General features: G+C 36.3%; 1 long non-coding RNA gene across 1 annotated transcript in view; it reads right to left on the reverse strand.

Moving 5' to 3' along the window:
- Window positions 1-86: 86 nt before the first annotated feature.
- LOC131423862 (uncharacterized) overlaps window positions 87-22,065 on the reverse strand; it is a 52,973-nt gene continuing 30,994 nt past the window's right edge. Inside the window, exons 5-7 of the long non-coding RNA XR_009225960.1 lie at window positions 4,324-4,458; window positions 2,201-2,317; window positions 87-236 (exon numbers count right to left, since the gene is read on the reverse strand). This is a non-coding gene — a long non-coding RNA (uncharacterized LOC131423862). The remainder of the gene's footprint in view (window positions 237-2,200; window positions 2,318-4,323; window positions 4,459-22,065) is intronic.

Genomic DNA, 22,065 nt, shown 5'->3' on the forward strand with positions numbered 1-22,065 from the left:
TATTTGGAATCAAGCTCTTATAAGTTAGAAAAACTACCTTTTAGAGAACCTTCATTTAAAAGGACAATTACCATATTCTGTAAGCCTATTGATTTTTTCTTTATTGTTGAGATGAAGAATGTAAACAGAATTGCATATTTACTCATTTCATTTTCTGATTCCTTTGCTCCAAGACTCGACAATCTGTCCTTCATGTATGAAAGGCTGCTATTTCCAGAGCTGGTTCATGAGGGTGACTGATGAATGACAAGACAAAACTCTTATTAATGTGCCACAATTAGGAGTTCCTTTACTTCAAGAGCTTTTTATAAGTTCATAGTTTTGACCCCACTACCTTCTTTTCCCTTTGGTAATTGCTGGTGTTTGACAGCCACTGTGTTGGCTGCCTGTAACATATGGCTAATTGAATTAGAGTTGGGGAAAGAATTAGCAAATTCCTAATTATAATCCACTCACAGATCTGAAGCCTGAATAAGGAGGATACAAGGAAAAGGTTGCTGAGCTTAGAAAACATAACATTGTATGATGATTGTTGTCAGATGCAAATATTTCTAAAATGCCTGAATATAATTTATTTGCAAGAGATAGAGATTTGCCTTTGTGTATTGGTCAGTTTTTCATTGCTGTGACCAAAATACCTGACAAGAACAATTTAGAGGAGGACATTTAGTATGGACTACTAGCTTCAGAGGTTCAGTCCAAGATCAGCCAACTCCATAGATCTTAGCCAGAGGTAAGGCAAAATATTATAGTGTAAAGGCATTGAAGAGGAAAGCTGCTTAGCCCATGGCTACCATGAAGCAGAGAAAGAGAGAGTGAGAGAGAGACAGAGAAGCCAGGAACAAAATATAACCCCCAGGGCTTACCTACAATGACCTACCTTCTCTAGCCACACCTCACCTGCCTAAAGTTACCACCTAGTCATCCATTCAAGTTATTAATCCATCAAAAGGATTCATCCACTAATTAAATTACAGTTCTCATAATCTGATCATTTCACCTCTAAACATTCCTACATTGTCTAATATGAGCTTTTGGGGGAGACACTTCATATCCAAACAATAACATTTTGTCTATATGATTTTTGTAAGTCTGGGCACTGCACACCTGGAATTCACAAAATCATACATTGATTCATATTTGCAATTCTAATAAGGCAATGTTCTATTTTCACCTTGTAGATTCCTTTCCATCCCCATCACTCCAGTTATGAAGATACACGTATATATTTTTAAATGTGTATTTTAATTTCACATGAATTTTTCTACACACACTTCCTTGGAATTGCCTTACCTGTAGTAAACAAAATGTCCCAAGAATATTCATTTATCAAATATTGCCATGCACATTTATTTAACAGTGCAAGATATAGTACTAGGTATCAAAAAGGTATACAGATGATGAGATACAACTTTCTCAATTTTTTTTTTCATTGCTTGGTCAGGAAGCAAGATGAACAATAGAAGTATAATGTGACAAAGGTCATGGTGTATACATATGGAGACTATGACTTGATAAATGCTCCCCACTAGACTATAAATGCTATGAATGAAACCTAGCACCATGACACACAATAAGTGTTCAACAAATACTAGTTGTGAATTAATAAAGGAATAAATGAATATGATATACAGTAATATTAGGCTTAGGCAGGTCACTTCTGATTGTGGGATTCTAAAGAAGCTATTTTGAGGAAATAAAGTTTTGGGGCTGGGGTTGTAGCTCAGCGGTAGAGCGCTTGCCTCACAGGTGGGAGACCCTGGGTTCGATCCTCAGATAAAAATAAATAAACAAAATAAAGATATTGTGCCCATGTATAGCTAAAAATATTATAAATATTATATATATATATATATATATATATATATATATATATATATATATAAAGAAATAAAGTTTTGGTTTAAGTCTTAAATGAATAGATAAGATCTGATGGGGGTCACTCTTTATTGACATGGCTCAAGCATAGGAAAAAAGTAAGATACAGTTAGGTAGCACAGGTAATCAATCAACTTTGTTTAAGAAAGTTACATTTACTAATTCACATTTTTATAACATGTTATGAATTTTAGACATGAAAAGAGAGTAGTGAGAGATAGGACTAGAAGAGGTATACTGAGAACAGATCTTGAATAACCCTGATTACAGGTGAATGATTATGAAAAAAAAAAAAAATGATGATCCATGGGCTGATTCAAACCTTAGACAGGAAATGTCTTCTCTGAAATTTCTCAATAACTCATGGACTCCTGGAGTTAACATGTTACAGTGGCAAAGATATAGTGTGTTTCTCCTTAGAATCCACTTCAGGTTCAAGCTGGAAGACAGGAGAAGCAAGAAACTCTGTTGGGAATAGACATACACATTAGAAAATTCATTCACTCTCCTTTTTTCTCTTTGGCAGCTTGTCAGCTATGCCTAAACATAATTCAGGACTTTAAGAGATGATATCTGTGGTGTCTTTATCTGTTACCAATCATTTGTGTATGTGTGTTTGTAGTACTGAAGATAGAACCCAAGACCTCGTGCATGGTAGATAAGTACTCTACCATTGAGCTACATCCCCAGCTCTCTTTTAAAATCCTTATTTTGAGACAGGGTCTTGATAAATCACCCAGACTTTCTTCAAACTAGAGATCCTCCTGCCTCAGCTTCCGGTGTAGCTAGAATTATAGGCATGTGCCACTGTGCCCAGCTCAAAATTATAGGTATTTTGGTTTGTTTTCCAAGGTGTTGGAGGTTGAACTAAGGGCCTCACATGTGCTAAGCAACTGTTCTACCACTGAGCTACATATACCTCCAATCTACCAGTTATATTTTTATTATAAGAATGGAACAGAGGAAGAAAGTAAATAATTAATTTGAAGCCTAAGTTGTGCTGAGAATGCAAACAGTTTCTTCAGAATTTTGACAAAGACTACCGACTCTACACCAACAGTTCTTCCCCAGTAGAATATTAACATTGGAAAACTGAATATTTTTCTTAGGAAACATGAACACTTTGAGAGTTCCAAGAATAAAGTATAAACTTCCATCTTCCATTGCTAAAATAGTTATGTGAGTAATTTCTGGTCAATAATATGCTCTATAGTATGGATCCAGAATGTCCCTCAGAGGCCTTTTCCTCAACTTGCGCTATTGGAAGGTGCTAGAAATCTTTAAGAGATGGGACCTAGTGGGAGGTTTTAGGTCATTGAGGGTGTGCGCTCAAAGGAGATTGTGGGGCACTGGTCTCTTTCCTCTTCTCTCTTTCACTTCTTGCAATGAGGTGAAAAGTTTTGCTCTACCTTGTGCCCCCTGCCATGATGGGCTGCCCCACCACAGGTCAAAAGCGACAGGGCCAATCAATTATGGACTGGAACTCAGAAACAATAAGCCAAAATAAAAATAAAGGTGTTTCTCTCTCTCTCTCTCTCTCTCTCTCTCTCTCTCTCTCTCTCTCTTATTTTTTAGTTGTAGTTGGACACAATACCTTTATTTTATTTATTTATTTTTATGTGGTGCTGACAATTCAACCCTCGAACGTGGGAGGCCAGCACTCTAAGCTGAGCCACAACCCCAGCTCCATGTTTTCTTTTTTTTATTCCAGGTATTTGTTATAGGGATGAAAAGCTGACTAAGTAAAGATGTAAACAAAAGAATTGTGTGAAACTCTGAGGAGAAGAAAGTAACTTTCTTCATTCCATTACTGTCTGAAATGTGAACCTGATTGCTAGAATTTGACTAGCTATCTTGGATCAGGAGTGGCTTGGAAATAAGATCAGAACTAAATGAAAACACTGGGTTCTTGAAGATTATGAAGATACCATTGCTACTTTAGATTTCTTTCCTGTGAACTTCATTTATAGGCATGAGATAAAATGCTACATTTTTAAAACTACTCTTATCTTGAGTTTTCTATAGTTTGCAATTGGTTATAAACTTAAGCAATATGAAGTTTTAAGAAATTTAAATTTTTAATTTTTTTAAGGAATGAAAGCAATATACAAGCATCTTCTAGTAGATTACATTGTTGCTAAAGAAATACTAACTCTTCCCCTTTCCATGGGAAGAATATGCTTCCATACCATATTTTTTAAAAATATTTTTTTAGTTTTAGATGGACACAATACCTTTATCTTATTTATTTATTTTTTTATGGTGCTGACAATTCAACCCAGTGCCTCACGGGTGCTAGGCAACTGCCCTACCGCTGAGCTATAACCCCAGCCCTCCATATCATCTTGATGTTGGATGTGGCCATGTGACTTGCTTTAGTCAGTAAGATGCTAATAGACCTGACATGAGCAAAGTTAAGAACTGTCCTGGTATAGTTTGGCTTACCCTTTTGCTCTCTTCATTGCCTTGAGAAAAGTATGTGCAGGATAGCCAGTACCCCTTGGACCAAGCCCAGGAATATTCATGGAGAGGAGACGCAAGCCCAAACCTTAGGCAGAGCATGAAGTAGCTGAACTCCAACTGACAAAGAAATGAGTAAACAAGAAATAAATATTTGTTGTTTTATGCCACTAAATTTTGTGACTGTCATCCAGAATTAGTTGAGTATTGCATATTGTTTCCTGTGAACTCTTTTCAAATCTGTTAGAATTGTATATATTGAGAACAACAGGTCATGTTTTTTTAAAAAAAATTTTTTAGTTATCAATGGACCTTTATTTTTTTTTTTAATTTTATTTATTTATCTATGGTACTGAGAATCAAACCCAGTGCCTCTCACATGCTAGGCAAATACTCTAATACTAAGCTACAACCCCAGCCCAGTCAATGTTTTTCGAGAACCCCCAAATCATCATTCAGTTCACTAAACACCAAACCAGCAGATCACCAACCTTTTAGTATCAATAAAGTGACTTGAAATAAATACTTAATTCATGTTTGCACTATAATATGCCCCATGTATGGTCAAAATTGAGTTCTATGTAATGGAAAGTTCCTATGTGCAATGGCTTTTACAATTGAGATCGTTTCAAATAGAACTCACAGACTCAACTTTTCTGCAAATATGAAATAAAGCAAACAATGCCTTTGCTATGAACATCAAAGAGTTTGAAACTTTCCTCTTGTATTTATAAACTTGGAGAAAGGAATATCCTCACATCATTTATTCCTTATTTTCCTCATTCATCACAACTGACAGGCCAATCATTTTTGTTGAAAACATTAATATATGACAATAAAAGACATACAAATGATTGGAAGATAGGAAATTCTTCTTGAAAGATTTTTTAGTATAATTATTTTGTCTATAAAGCATTCCTGCCTCCCGCCCAGAATCCAATGTTTCTATTCTCCTTGGAGGATATTTGCCAAACTACCTGAGGAAGTTGTCTTCTCCTGAGTTTCCTAAATAAAAACTCTTCTTTAGTTATTCAAATCTCCTCCTACCTCTCCCCCACCACCATCACTACCCACATGTAGACAGAATTTTCTAGCCCTGCCTACCAACAGCGGTCCCAGGCACCTGGCTGTGGCCCACAGGGCTAACACCCTTCTAAAGACCTTTCTACAAGCTCTCCCCTGGCTTCTTGGGGTTTCCTGAAGTCTTTAGATTGTCATCCATACAGAGATTAAGCTAGTGACTCTCTATGCGTCTCACTCCCCTCTTCTAAAACTTCACTAAACTCCTTCCCTTTCCTTAAAAACAAACAAACAAACAAAAAAAACAGCTCACTAATATGTCTAGTGACTGGATGTTAGTTAAGCCATTCTTTCTGCATGGTTTCTTATCAGTGAGTAGTTGGCTTCTTTACATGGGGTCAGGACTTTCCAAGAAGGAAAGGCGTGAGCTCCAAGGCACAGTATAACTTCAGCAACATTCTTTTAGTCAAAGCAAGTCACAAGGCACAATCATAGTCAAAGGATGGAAAATAGACTTCATTTCTTGATGGAAAGAGCTGCAAAATATTGATGAAGAACTCTGGAGTCCTTATTTTTATATTTACAACATTTTATTTCAAAATGGTGTTCTATCTTGTCATAGAACATAGAAGTATCTTGCAAAACAATCACATTGAAAATTTAAATATTTTTATTACCACAACAGCGGTCTTTATGGTAAATAATCATTAAAAAAAAACATTGCATTTGTTTTCATTTCTTTACCAACACTTTAATCTGTAGCTGTTATTCACTGGACCCTGAAATGCCAAACAAATATAAACTTGTATCGTGATGACTTTGAGCAGAATTTTCTGTATATTGCTTTCATTTTGCATATCACTGCCAGTTTGGTCGATAAAAATTTGAAGATGCATTGAGTACTTTATAGTAAGACTCATTTTTTTCTTAGTTGGATCAATACAGTGTCTATCCTAAAATGCAAGCCTAATCGATATTATAATTTCCATCTTCACATTTGCTTTTTAAATATTCTGCTTTTAACTGGCAATCCATTTCTAGTTTCAGAGGTAATTTTTCTACTTCATCTAAAATGCATACGTGTGTGTGTGTGTTTATAAAGTTATACACAAAAAAGCCAAAATGTGTAACAACTTTATCACAAAATCAGAAAACCCAGGGAACCTCTACCTCAGAGTTATACCCCCAGCCCTTTTTGTTTTGTTTTGAGACAGAATCTCACTATGTTGCTCAGGCTGGCCTTGAATTTGCAATCCTCCAGTCTCAGTCCCTCAATTCACCAGAATTATGAGTGTGCACCACTGCACCTGGAAAATTGAAATTTTTAATAGTAATATTTTATATATATGCATATATATGTATATACATATATACATATACCTTTTAGCCAGGCACGCATTGCACATTCCTTTAATCCCAGTGACTTGGGAAGCTGAGGCTAGAGGATCTCAAGTTCAAGGCCAGCCTCAGCAACTCAGTGAGATACTGTATCAAAATAATAAATAAAATAAGAAGGGCTGGGTTGTAGCTCAGTGGTAAAACACCCTAGGGTTCAATCTCCAGTACAAAAAATATATATATTATATATCTATCTAGAATTGTATTATTCTTACATAGCCATTATAGGGGCAAATATACACATGGAATGCTTTATTCCAAGGATTACACACGAAAATAGAGATTGATACAATAGTATATGAGTGGTTACATATATATTAAAATTTGGGATTTAACATCTTAATTTTAAATCTGTGCTGCACAACACTAGAACTTAATCTGTATCTGTATATATATATATATATATATATATATATAGAGAGAGAGAGAGAGAGAGAGCGCTCATGTATATATCTTTTAAAAGTGAAAGTTGAATAAAATGTTCTTAGAATGCCTGTAGCAGTTTAAAAACCCCTATATTATAGAAATATGTTATAATTATACAACAAATTATACAAAAAATTTTGCCCAGTGATTAAGGAGCCAGGACTAAAATTCATGTCCTGAGATTCCCAGTCCATTATCTTACTATACTTTACTGTATGTTTGTGTGTGTGTGTGTTGTTGTTGTTGTTGTTGTTTCTGTTTCCCCCCAGTACTAGAGATTAAACCCAGGGGCACTCTACCATTGAGCTACTTCCCTAGACCTTTTTATTTCCTTATTTTGATGCAAGATTTTGCTAAGTTGCTGTGGCTGGCCTTGAACTAATATGTGGAATCAGGTATTCATCAATGATGAATGGATAAGGAAAATGTTGTATATATACACTATGGAATATTGTTCAGCCATTAAAAGAGTGAAACCCTGTCATCTGAGGCAAAATGAGTAAAACTAGAAAACATTATGTTAAAAAAAAAAAAAAAGCCAGGAAGACAAATACTGCATGTTCTTTCTCAAATGTGAGAGCTAAAAAAGTTAATCACCAAATAGAAAAGAATAGTAAACAATAGAAGCTAGGAAAAGAATGGGGAAGGAGCATCAAGGGAGATTGGATAGTAGGTACTAAAACACAGTTACATAGAAGGAATAAGTTCTAGTGTTATACAGCACAACAAGTGGCTACCATTCACAGTAACTTATTTTATGTTTCATGAAGAACCAGAAGAGAGGAGCTCAACATTTCTGAACATAAAAAAAAAAAAAAAAAAATGATTAGGGGCTGGGGTTGTGGCTCAGCAGTGGAGTGCTTGCCTAGCAAGTGTGGGACCCTGGGTCCGATCCTCAGCACCACATAAAAATAAATAAATAAATAAATAAAGTGAAGATATTCTGTCCATCTACAACTAAAAAAGTATTTAAAAAAATGATTAGGAGAGGTTTTCAAGATGGTGGAATAGAGCAGGTCACTTTCCTGGCTGCTCTGTGGTGTGAAACCAAGAAAACAGACAGCTTCTCAGCAAGGTGAGTGAATGAAGAAAATGGGGGGATGGAGGGGATTGGACTTTAATACTGGATACTCAAATTAGATCAGGGACTCAGGAGAAGAAATAAGGAAGAAATGTCCAGCACCACAGTCGCTGCTATGGTCAGAGGCACAAGCCAGATTGGTCCCTTTGTGAGCACAGAGGAGGGATAAGGGAATTAAAGGCACTTGCATTTTTAGGAGAACTGAGGCATGTTTGGGTAAAGCAAGTTTAGCGATCAAAGACACTGCCCAACTCAACTGAAAGGCATGCTGCACAATATCCTCATGGGGTTGGGGTGGGGGAACTGCATGTCTCCTAGAAGGAACCATTTTGCAGTTGCAGCAGAGGGACCACCAGGTGAGGGAGCCAATTCCTGGCACACCTGAGTCTGGTATGAAATACAGGCCTGGCAAACACACACTGCATGACACAGAGTGTGCTTAAGTGGCCAGGAGAAAATTAAATGTGGACAGAGGTTTACACAGGGGACATCTGGTTGAGGAAACCACCTGACTCTCCCTCCCCCGCAAATCTGGCTGCTTGCAGGACCTGCTGGGAGAGACGCCGTCCAACCAGGAATTTGAAAGGCAGGGGCAGGAGAGACTGAGTTTGGAGACTGAACCCAAGACCAGGAAACTTAAGGTCCATGGTGACATAGTGGACTAAGAATTGGCTCCTTCACCACATGAATAGAACCCAGGGGGATCATGGAGTGCAGTCTTCCAGCATGGACCAGCAATTTCTGGCCACTGGAGGTGCATTGATTTAGAATCTCCAGACCAATTGGCATACAGTGAAGATATTTCATGAGGAAGAAATGAAAAATAAAAGTGAAAACAAGCAAAGGGTGGAACTACACTAGAAGAATAGGCAATCAAAGGAGAAACTAATTCAAATTAAAAACCAGAAATAAATAAAAACTACAGGAAATAAAAATCATATCTCAAGGACTGACGTTGTGGCTCAGTGGCAAAGTGCTTGCCCTGCACATGTGAGACACGGGGTTGTATTCCTCAGCACCACATAAAAATAAACAAAATAAAGATATTTTAAAAATCATATATCAATAATAACATTGAATGTAAATGGTCTAAACTCATCAATCAAAAAACACAGACTGGCAGATTGGATTAAAAAACAAGATCCAAAAATATGCTTTTTCCAAGAGACTCACCACATAGGCAAAGCCATCCATAGATTGAAGGTAAAAGGATGGGTAGTAACATATCATTCACATGGACATTATAAACAAGCAGGGGTTTCTATCCTCATATGAGATAAAGTGGACTTCAAGCCAAAATTAATCAGAAGGGACAAAGAAGGACATTTCATACTGCTTAAAGGAATTATACCTACAAGACATAACAATCATAAATATTTATGCCCCAAACAATGGAGCATCTACATATATCAAACAAGCCCTTCTCAATTTCAAGAGTCAAATAGACCACAACACAATAATCCTGGGTGACTTTAACACACCTGTCTCACCAATGAATTGATCTCCAAACAAAAACTAAATAAAAAAGCTATAGAACTAAAAAAATACAACTAATGATTTAGACTTAACAGACATATATAGAATATTTCATCCACCAATGACTAATACACTTTCTTATCTGCAGCATTCAGATTCTTCTCTAAAATAGACCGTATCTTAGGCCACAAAGCAACTCTTAGCAAATACAAAAAAAAAAAAAATAGATTATACCTTGCATTCTATCAGACCATAATGGAATGAAAAAAAGAAATCAATGATAAAATGAAAAATAGAAGCTACTCTGACACCTGGAGACTAAATAATATGCTACTGAATGAACAATGGATTGCAGAAGACATCAAAGAGGAAATTAAACAATTCTTAGAGGTAAATGAGAACACAGATATAACATATCAAAATCTCTAGGACATTATGAAGGCAGTAGTAAGAGTAAAATTCACTGCATGGAGTTTATTCCTTCAAAGAAGAAAAAGTCAACAAATGAATGACCTAACATTACATTTCAAAGTCCTAGAAAAAGAAGAACAAATCAACACCAAAAGCAGAAGACAGGAAATAATTAAAATCAGAGCTGAAATCAATAAAATTGAAACAAAAAAATTTAAATGATAAAACAAAAATTTGTTATTTAAAAAAATTAATAAAATTGATAAACTGTTAGCCAAGCTAACAAAGAGAAAGAGAAAACTCAAATTACTAAAATTTATAATGAAAAAGGAAATACCACAATGTATACTACTGAAATATAGACAATAATCAGAAACTATTTGGAAAATTTATACACTAATAAAACAGAAAATCTTGAAGACATCAACAAATTTCTGGACATATGACCTACCCAAATTGAATCAGGAGGACATAGAAAATTTAAACAGATCAATTTCAAGCAATGAAATTGAAGACACCATCAAAAGTCTACCAGCAAAGAAAACCCAGGACGAGACAAATTCTCAGCCAACGTCTACCAGACCTTCAAAGAAGAACTAACACCAATCCTCCTCAAATTATTCCATGAAATAGAAAAAGAGGAAACCCTTCCAAATTCATTGTATGAAGCTAGTATCACCTTGATACCAAAACCAGACTATGACACATAAAGGAAAGAAAAATTCAGATCAATATCCCTGATGCACATAGATGCAAAATTTCCTAACAAAATACTGGCAAATTGCATAGAAAAACATATTTTAAAAACAGTGCCCCATGATTAAGTGGAGTTTGTCCCAGAGATGCAAAGTTGTTTCAACATACAGGAATCAATCAACATAATTCATCCCATCAATAGACTTCAAAACAAGAATCACATGATTATCTCAATAGATATTAAAAAAAAGCATTTGACAAAATATAGCACCCCTCATGTTCAAAACACTAGAAAAACTAGGGATAGTAGGAACATACCTTAACATTGTAAAAGCTTTATATATGCTAAACCCAAGGCCAACATCATTCTAAATGGAGAAAAAATGAAAGCATTCCCTATAAAAACTGGAACAAGAAAGGAATGCCCTCTTTCAATACAGTCCTGAAAATTCTAGCCAGAGCAATTAGACAGAAGAGAGAAATTAAAGAGATACAAATAGGAAGATAAGAACTCAAACTATCCCTATTTGCTGATGAAATGATTCTATATCTAGAATACCCAAAAATATCCACCAGAAAACTTCTAGAACTAGAGGATGGGAGAAAATATTTCCCACCTGCATCTTCAACACCAAAAAAAAAAAAAAAAAGAAAGAAAGAAAGAAAGAAAGAAACCCAAATAATTCAGTCAATAAATGGATACTTCACAGAAGAAGAAATACCATCAGTCAAGAAAATCAAGAAATATATGAAAAAATGTTCAACATCACTAGCCATTAGAGAAATACAAATTAAAATTACACTGAGATTTCATCTCACTCCAGTCAGAATGGCAATATCAATAAATGTTGGTGAGAGCGTGGGGGAAAAGGTATGCTCATACATTGCTGTGGGACTACAAATTGGTGCAACCACTCTGGAAAGCAGTATGGAGATTACTCAGAAAACTTGAAATGGAACCATCATTTGACCCAGTTATCCCACTCTTAGGTATAAACCCAAAGGACTTAAAACCAGCATACTATACTGATGCAGCCATATCAATATTTATGGCATCTCAATTCATAATAGCTAAGCTATTATCCCTTCAACAGATGAATGGATAAAGAAAATGTTGGACATATATATACAATGGAATATTACTCAGCTATAAAGTAGAATGAAATTATCGCATTTGCTGGTAGATGGATGAAACTGGAGACTCTCATGCTAAGTGAAATAAGCCAATCCCCCAAACCAAAGGTTCTCTCAGATAGGTGATGCTGACTCACAATAGGCCATAAGGGGGAGGCAGGGGCAGAGGGAAAGGGAAGTTCACCAGATTGGACAGGGGGAATGGGGGAATAGAGAGGTAATGGGAATGGGAAAGACAGTAGAATGAATCAGACATAACGTTTCTGTGTTCATATATGAATACACAATCAGTATAACTCCAAATAAAAAAAGAGAAGTTGCAGGTAAGAACCTGTAATATTTGATGGTGTAGAACATTTTATTCCATTTTCCAACCACCACTCCACGTCATATATAACCATAAAAATTGGAAGTTATGCTCCATGTATATGTAATATGTCAGAATATATTTACTGTCATATATAACTAAGAAGAACAAATTTAAAAAATTTTTAAAAAGAAATATTAAGGAGAAGGAAATTTTCATCACCCCACTTTGATCAATACACACTGTACACTTGTATTGAAATATCTCATTGTGTCCAATAAATAAATATAAATTATCTTATGTTTATTTTAAAAATAAGAATAAAATAAAAAATAAAGAGACAGTAAACATAAGATATATAATGCTGCTGGTGGTATAATACAGCCTACTATTTTATAGTAAACTAGATTTTAATAAGTAGTAGTCTAAAACAACAATAAAAAGAACATTATAGTAAATATATAAGCCAACAACATAGTTGCTAACTGTCATAAATAAGTATTATGTACTGGACATAATGATAAGAGCTACACTTTATATGACCAGCAACATAATATGTTTGCTTACACCAGCATCACCACAGGTGTTGAGTTATGCATTGTGCTACAGTGTAGGATGGCCATGATTTCACTAGACCATAGGAATTTATTAACTCCATTACGATCTATGGACCATTGTAGTTCATGCCATCTGTCATTGACACAAATGTCATTATGAGCTACATGACTATGCCACTTTTCTGGGCATGGGGGATTGAACTCAGGGGACTCAACCATTCAGCCACATCCCCAGCCCTATTTTGTATTTTAATAAGAGACAGGGTCTCACTGAGTTGCTTAGCCCCTCACCCTTGCTGAGGCTGGCTTTGAACTCTATCTTCCTGTCTCAGCCTCCGGATTACAGACATGCACTACTGCACCCGGCAATGGCTTGAAATCTTTATACCAACGATTGAAGAAGAAACAATATCAGTGTTGAGGTGGTTTAAAGAAACTAGGTATGTAAATTATTACAGTATCTCTACAGGGCAATTTGGCAATAAGCATAAAAAAGTCGTTTTAAAATTGCATACTTCTTTCGACTGAATGCTTTTATTTCTAGCAATTTAGCTTAAAGAGATAATTTTCTTGTATATATAAATTTCCCCACAAATAGGTTAATCACAGTTTTTTAATATCATCAAACTAGCAAGCACCTAAATGTCCTAGAACACAAAATTTGTTTAAATAAACTGTTATCTCCATATATGAGCCAGTAGAGCACAGTGTCTATGGTTTAGTATTTGCAGTGTTACAAATCTGGGTTCAAGTTACATCCCAATGGGTGTGACAATGACAAAGTTATTTAAATTTTCTAAGTCTCGGCTTCCTATGTTAAAATAACCTTGCAGAGTTATTGTGAAGATTAAGTAAGTATTTTAAGTATACGTAGCTCTGGCTCACAGCAAGTGTTCAGTAAATCTTAGCAATTAAGATTATTATTCCTTTAATTGACTGAAGCATCATTAAAAATCATTTCATCAAAGAATGCTTAATCATATTGAGACTAATAGTTTATATATTATAAGCAAAATAGTTTATATATTATGATGTCAAAGTGTGCCTGCATTTATTTTTACATTTTAAAAAACAACACTGGTGGATGATCATCAAAACCTTAAAAATGACTATCTCTAAATGTTCACATGCTGAGTGATTTTAATATTCATCTTTTATTTGTAGGCCAAATTTTCCAAAATGATTGGTCTCTGTTTTAAAAATACTCTTTCTAAAACATCTTTGTGTCAGCTTGCTAGTTAAACTGCACACTGAGTTTTCTAGTTCAGTTCTCACAGGAGGAGAAAGCAGCCCTCAGGCTGAGCGAGCTTCCTGTTGAAGGAGACTCCTTCCCACCACCCTGCTGCCCAGGTCTTTCAACCTCAGCCCAAAATAAGATGCAGCTCTTTTGTATTTTTATTGCCCTTTGACTCTGTAGAAAGACAAGTAGTCTTAATATTCAGAAAACTGTAATTGTAGTAGTTTAATAAAATATGAATATTCAGAAATTTTCCAGGGGCATAAACAGGCTTTTTTTTTTTTGACTGCCTTCTTTCATCCTTTTGTCCCTTTTGTAAATAAACACATGCTACTTGCCTACTACTGTAGCAAGGAGATGAGATGTTGAAATTCAGAAATAAAGACATAGTTCTTACCATCAAAGGGATTATAATTTTATGGAACAGCATCTGTATGGCAATTTACAAAGCATTTTCTATGTATGTTCTTGTTTAAATCTTACAGCAACTCTGTAGGGGATGAGATAATATTATTATAGTGATGATCAATTTATAGGTAAGGGACAAAGAGGCAGAAATATGTTCAACTATGATTGAGACTTGGGTATATCTTCTTATTTCAAGTTTGCTACTCTTCTCACCAAAGTACTAGTAAGTATATTAAGTCACCAACATCTACAGGGTGGGTAGAAAGATGGAAATGGAGAAGGGTAAAGAAAGAGTTTCAAAAAGAAACGCTTCGTCATGGGTGTGAAATGCAGCAGAAGACAGAGAAGGCAGAGAAGCAGTTAAGAGCTTAGTGGTGACCCAGAAAAATACTTCATTTTCATTGTAATGATAGCACTCAGGTGGAAGTGGACGCTAGGAAAGGAAAGGGGAAAGGAAAACGTGAACGACAAATGGAGATGACCTTTCAGAGAAGTGTGGATGAGAAGTGAGGGCAGAAGACTGGGTGGCAGCTAAAGGGTGGAGGCTTGGCTATCCCTGGACATCGCTGTCAGTATTTTCTTTGGGGCAAGATAATCCACTTTTTCGCTCAAGACACACACATCGCACATCAGTTCTTGAAGCAATGGTAGTTTCTTCCTTGTCCCTAATGATGCTGCCACGGAGCTTCTCAAATTGCTTTCGGCACATCCTTAAATTGCTTCACTCACTGTCCTAGTCTGCTCTGTTCATCTGATTGTCATCTACCTCTTTTCCTGGGCCTAATCCAAAGAGTGACACCTCATCATCACGGCCTAGATTGTTAAGGAGTGGTTACAGTCCAGGGCCTTGCTTTGGAGATGAAGTTTTCTGATTTGTCGGGTGATGCTAATGGTATTTCTGGGTGGTTATGCTGACAATGGAAGTGCAGAGCCAGTCTTTAAAGATTCACAGACCCTATAGGGTTTTTTGTTAATTTGATAAAAAGTTGTAAATTATGTATTGATGCTATGTTATTGATGAATTACATTTTTAAACAACTTCTCCTTTGATATGTGCTGCTATGAGTTAAATTGTGTCTCCTCAAAACTCACACATTGAAGTTCTAATCTCCAGTACCTTAGAATGTGACCTTATTTGTAAATAGTCATCAAAGATGTAATTATTTAAGATGAGATCTTAATAAAAATGAGGCAGGCCCCTAATCTAATCTAACTGGGGAAAATTGGCTATCCTTGGATATGTGCACGTGTGTGCACACACACACACACACACACTGAGATGGTCATATCAAGATGAAGGCAGCTGGACATGTGGCACATGCCTGTAATCCCACTGACTCGGGAGGCTAAGACAGGAGGATTGCAAGTTCAAGGCCAGCCTCAGGAACTCAGTAGACCCTATCTCTAAATAAAAAATAAGAAGTGCTAGGGATATAGTTCAGTGGTAAAGTTTCCCTGGGTTCAATCCCCAGTACCAAAAAAGAAGAAGAGAAAGTGGAGGAAGAGGAGGAGATGATGATGAAGGCAGAAGAGGACAGGGTGAAGCTTCTACAAGCCAAGGAAAACAAAAGATTATCAGAAAACGATCAGAAGCGAGGACATCGGGCTGGAACAGATCTTCCTCAGAGTCCTCAGACAGAACCAAACCTGTTAATACCTTGATGTTGAAGTTCTAGCCTCCAGAACTGTGAGACAATAAATTTGTTTTTAGCTAAGCCACCCAGTTTGCAGTACTTCAATAGAGAAGCCCTAGAAAACGAATACCTATGCCCTCACAACTATGTCATATATGGCCTATTTTGTCAAGTCTGCCCAATTTCCATAAAAGCTGTAGGAGTGCAACTAGAAGTTCAGAAAGGGTTCTTTGGACAGAATATATTACAAAATATCCTAAAGTTGAAGAAGAAAATGTCATGACCCTGTCAAAACCAGATAGTTTAGTTAACAGGTACAAGGACAAGAGAAACTCATTATTCTAATAACCTATTTCAAAATCCTATTCTCCTATTCCCAAAGAGCATTCACAAAAATTTCAATTTGTAATGACTCAGTTGGCTCCTTTCTGCTATTGTAATTTTGAGCCACTTAATTTTCATCTGTAGATCAGCTCCACCCGAGCTCTGAAATTAAGGACAGTGCTAGTCAGAGAATATCTAATAAGCTCAATTGCAGTGGGTTAATCATCTAATCTGCTTGAACAATGATCAAACATTTTTCTAGTAAATGGGCTCTCCTTTTGTTTATTTATGAATCAAACTCTCAGTTTTGGGGCCTTCCAAAAACCCCAGGTCATGTTGGGCCTCCTTGGCAGTCATAAGTAACTCCTACTGAGACACTGTCTCATGGTTTTCCTGGTGATTTATTCTATTGCTGGCACCTCCTGTGTGACCATCTGTGCCAACTTGGTGGATCTGCCCAGTCTCTGGATCCTTGCCTTCTCTGCTCTGACCTGTCTAACCACTGACTAAAGTCCGATTCTGACCTAGCTTTTTTCTTTTACTAAACAGTGAAGATTTTATTTTCCAGTTTAAAAAATACAACTTACTCTTGATCATTTTGCATAGCAGTTAGTATAAGTTGAGTTATGCTGTGGCAACAAGCAACCCTCAATCTTGGCAGCTGAAAATAGTCAATATTTTTTTCTTGCCTATGATTTATTAATTATGCTTAATTGCCCTTTGCCAATCAAGAGTCAGTTGTGAGGATCTGCTCTTCTTTCCTCTACTCTATGTTCTTCTTATTCTGAGACCCAGGCTGATAAGTAGCCATCATCTGGAATATTGCCAAGAGTGGTGGGGTTAGGGTAGTCAAGGACACTCTAAGTAGTATGCTTTGGTATGTAAATGATCCAGGATAGAAATTACTTATACCATTTCCACTGAAAACTCATTGGTTAGAAAATTCAGTATTTGATATGTGGAGAAGGAGAGGGAAACTGGATATTGATAAGTGGCTCTAAATACGACCACACCTGACAATGATTATTAAGTTTGCATGTTATTAAGTTCCTTCTTTTTGGTTCACCGACTTCTAAATGAAAATAACATGACAGCTACAAACTGTGCATGTTGCTCAACCTGAGAAATAGTCTGAGAATAAATATTCCACAATTGAATAAAAGTCATTGGGTTGGGGCTGGGATTGTGGCTCAGCGGTAGAGCGCTTGCCTAGAAAGGGCGGGACCCAGGTTCGATTCTCAGCACCACATTAAAAAAAAATAAAGGCATTATGTGTGTCCATCTAAAAAAAAAAAAAAAAGATTCTGTCTCTCTCTCTCTCTCTCTCTCTCTCTTAAAAAAAGTCATGGGGTAAAAATGTTTTCCTCTTAAATATACATTTAACGTCTATCAGCATATGAAAACCTCTGCAATATTTTAAAGAGAAAAACCAGCTTAAGTTTAATCAATCCAAAATTTTCCTAATGTACAGAAGTACAATTTTGTTTTGTTAGTAAAGCTTATTTCCAACCTTAGAAAAAACACTTGGGTTGATGTTGCATTATGTCTTTTAATGTTATTACGACCCAATAAAGAAAAGTGTTAAAATTGTTCCTATTTATCAGTTTTTAAAACAATTTTATATGGAAGAAAACAAAAACTATCGGTTTGATAATCTGTGGATTTCAATTATATCTCATTTACTTCCCGTAGATAATTCAAACTTGGTGGTCACCATGTTTTTGGAAAAGTAAAGAACATTTAATTGCAACAAGAATTAATTTCCACAAATTGAATTGTTAATTTGAATTGCCAATATTTTTTCTAAAAGTTGTTTTTTGTGAAAGAGTTATGAATGGAGATGGAAAGTTTCAATTTGGAAAACTTATTTCTCCCTTAGTCTTTCTTTATAATCCTATTTTTTTTAATTTTTTTTTTTTTTAGTTTTCGGCGGACACAACATCTTTGTTTGTATGTGGTGCTGAGGATCGAACCCGGGCCGCACACATGCCAGGCGAGCGCACTACCGCTTGAGCCACATCCCCAGCCCCTATAATCCTATTTTAATGCTAAAACTAACTTAAAAGGATAGCTTTTTCCAAGGAACAAGTTATAAATTAACCGCAGCTAATTTTACCATATGTTTTTCTATTATTAGGTATAATTATTGATTGTGAATTAATGTGACTTCACTTAAGATAAAGGCTCACATCTGGAAAGAAAAATCTTTATTCACTGAAAGTAAAAATAACAATATGCTTTAAAACCCTTTTTATTATGTTCATTTTTCAAGTTAAAGAAAAAAAAAGCTGTCTTTTTAAAACTACACAGTTGTACAAAATCCCTTGGGCCATTCATTGTTGGGGGGCGGGGGGAAGAACACCTGGTTCAGCATTTCTGTAAAATGAATACTGCTTTTATTGCTCTATTGTTTGTGAACTTCTAATTTTTTTTCTATTTAGAAAAGATTTGGTCACATTTTCTTAACAAATTACAAATTTTCAGTGTCAGATGTTTGTTTTTCCATATGTGGCATTCTTCTAGTTCAGAGTATTATTTTCCTCCTATATTCTTATTCTTTCCCTGTTTCCCCAGTAAAATCTTCAGCCAGTGCCTTTAATTTTATCTCACATGTTTGCTAGCCAAGGGCACATTTCCGTGACAGTAGCTCTGTTCTTGCTACTAAAAAAAGAGAATTTCCCATAAACTACTTTCTTCTTTACTTCCACACTTGCGCGCGCGCACACACACACACACACACACGCAGACACCATTGCCAACCACCACAACAACAAAACCTGATCTTTCAAGCTGAAAATCCCACTCCACTTCCTCATGATGTTTAACCAGGTCTGGAGCAGAACAGGGCTCATGTTTACCAGCAGTCACTAAGCTGATTGGCTGCTGATTTAAAACAGACCTAACCAGTGTTTCTGGAAAAATGAAACAAAGCTTCTATAATTAACAGTAGGAGGTTGTTACAGCCTAAACTTCTACTTTTTTGTTGTTGCTGTGGTACTGGGGATTGAGCCTGAGACATGGAACTGCTATAGCCTCAACTTCTTAAGGAAAGAAAGGACAGATTCCATTAATGTATATCTGTTGAATTCCTGCTGAATCCCAAATTAACAGAACAAAATAAGGTTTATTTGAATCATGAAACAGCACAACATGATAGAGCTAATCTGATATTCACAAGGAGAACCAGTACCATTGTCTTCTTAACTCCCAAAAAGTATAGCAAATTAAAACAATTCAGGAGGACTCCAAGCCCAGCACTTTTATTCAGGATGAAAAAGTCCATTTGGGTTTTTGTTTTGTTTTGTTTTGTGTGTGTGTGTGTGTGTGTGTTTTCTGTTGGGGATCTTGAACTCAGGGTCTTGAACATTCTAGGCAAGAACTCCACCACTATACACCTATACAACCAGCCCCCTGTTTGGCTCTTGAATTAAGCCTTTATGGATAATAATAGCAATGTTTGAACATTTCATCATATTCTTTTACCTTACTTCTCAATTTGTTCAAAATCCAAAAGAGGAAGAAAGACACTATTTGGTGGCGTTCAGAGAAACCCCAAATTTGATGAATTGGCTGCTAATGCTGAGAAGTAAAACAAAAGAAGTAGGATGGGGGTTGGGGAGACCAAAGACAGAAATACTTTTGATGGGTTTGGGTCAGGTGGCTGAGGGCTTTAGATTGTTCTATATGGTAGAATATTTTGACCTCATTGGTTTGTAAAGGCTTGGATTAGTCAAGGTAACAGATGGGCAGATGGCTTTGCCTGTTACAGCCTGGGAGAAAATTTTGAATTTTTTGTTCTTGCAGAATAGTGACTATAATTTATGGAGGCATTGTTTCAATAGAAGTGAGGAGCTCTACTTATAAGTACTTGTAGGTAGTTTCTAGGAAACACTTCTTCAACTACTTGGACCACTCAGCAAAAATGCAAAGACCAACTGAACCTTGCAATGGTATGCAAACTCACCAGTCAGTCTTATAAACAAATGTGCCAGCCAGTTAGGTCTTAGCAAGAGGAGGGGCAGCAATAAGATGCAGGCTGTAATAATGTACTACACAGACATAGTTTTCTTTATCCAGACCAAGAAAACTTTCACCAAGAGAAAAGGCCTCAGCACAGACCTTTGAGATGCTAAGGGGCATACAAATAAATTGCCATTTTTTTTTCTGTTTTTCTGCTAGACCTGAGACTTTAAAGTAGGCAAAAGAGCACTTTGTGTCCACTATGCACTAAGGTGACTCTAACTACAAGTGATCTGCTGCTTCGAAGTCCATTCAACACTTGGGTTGAGAAGCAAAGGAACAGCAAAGGGCCTAATCTTAACACTGTGTGGCTTATTCATCAGTCCAGTCATCCACAACCATGTGATATCAAGTTGGTTCTGGACATAAAAATTATCTATGAGGGAGAAACTTCTCAGCAGACAAAATTTCTTAGGTTCAAGAGTCTCAAAGAAATGGAAATTCGAAGGTTTTGAATATAACACATAAGAAAGATAGACAAGGTAACTGTTTTAGTCGGCTCTTTCAATGCTGTGATTAAAAGACCTGACCAGAACCACTATACAGAAGGAAAGTTTTATTTAGGACTCCCAATTTCAAAGTTCATTCCTTGGGGCTCAAGGTGAAGCAGGATATCATGGAGGAGGAGTGTGGCATAGGGAACTAGCTTACATGATGATCAGAAAGCAGAGAGATCTCCACTTGCCAAATACAAATATATGCCTCAAAGCCATGCTCCCAATTCCTACCTTCTCCAGCCACACCTTACCACTACAGTTACCACTCAGTTAATCCCTATCAGGGGATTAATTCACTGATTGGATTAAGATTCTCAAAGCCCAATCATTTCTCCTCTGAACCTTCTTGCATTGTCCCACACATGAGCTTTTGGGAGACACCTCACATCTAAACCATAATTGTAACCGAACTGTCCTCTTTGCAAATTTTTGAATTTTGCAGTCTCACATGTCATCTCAAAATAAAAGTGGCAGAATGCAAATCAAAGTAAAATTTTACCCTAGCTATGGTAAGTGTATAGTGCCAAAGGTGACTTCTTTCTGGGGACTTCTCCCAATTATAATTCTAGATTGAAGATTTTAAATAGTTGGAACTTTTTCAGAGGAGGGAGGGTCTTGCAGCGAGAACCAAGAGTTAGAAATCCTGACTTTGTTTCTTAAAATAATCTATTTTTTACTCCTCAGTATATGTTGCCCATTTATAAGACTAAGGATAGCATTATCTTCAAGCAAATTTAAACAATGGCAGGTTGAATGTTTGTACAGTTCTTGGAACTCTAAACTGAAATATTCCAAGTGAATATATAAGAATTATACTTTTTAAAAAGTGGGGCACTTTTCTATATGTAGCCCTTTCCTATGCAGTATTTTGATACTAGGTGTTGAACCCAGGGGCGCTTAACCACTGAGCCACATTTCCTACCCTTTTTTTAAAAAAAATATTTTATTTAGAGACAGGATCTCGCTGAGTTGCTTAGGGCCTCGCTAAATTGCTAAGGCTGACTTTGAACTCGTGATCCTCCTGCCTCAGCGTCTTGAGCCGCTGGGGTTTATAGTGCTTATTCTTTTATTATATTAGTATTCCCCTTTCTCTTAGCTTTC

This window comes from Marmota monax, unplaced genomic scaffold (assembly GCF_021218885.2).
Source record: "Marmota monax isolate L192 unplaced genomic scaffold, Marmota_monax_Labrador192_F-V1.1 WCK01_AAM20220418_F8-fsc00012, whole genome shotgun sequence".
NCBI lineage: Eukaryota > Metazoa > Chordata > Mammalia > Rodentia > Sciuridae > Marmota > Marmota monax.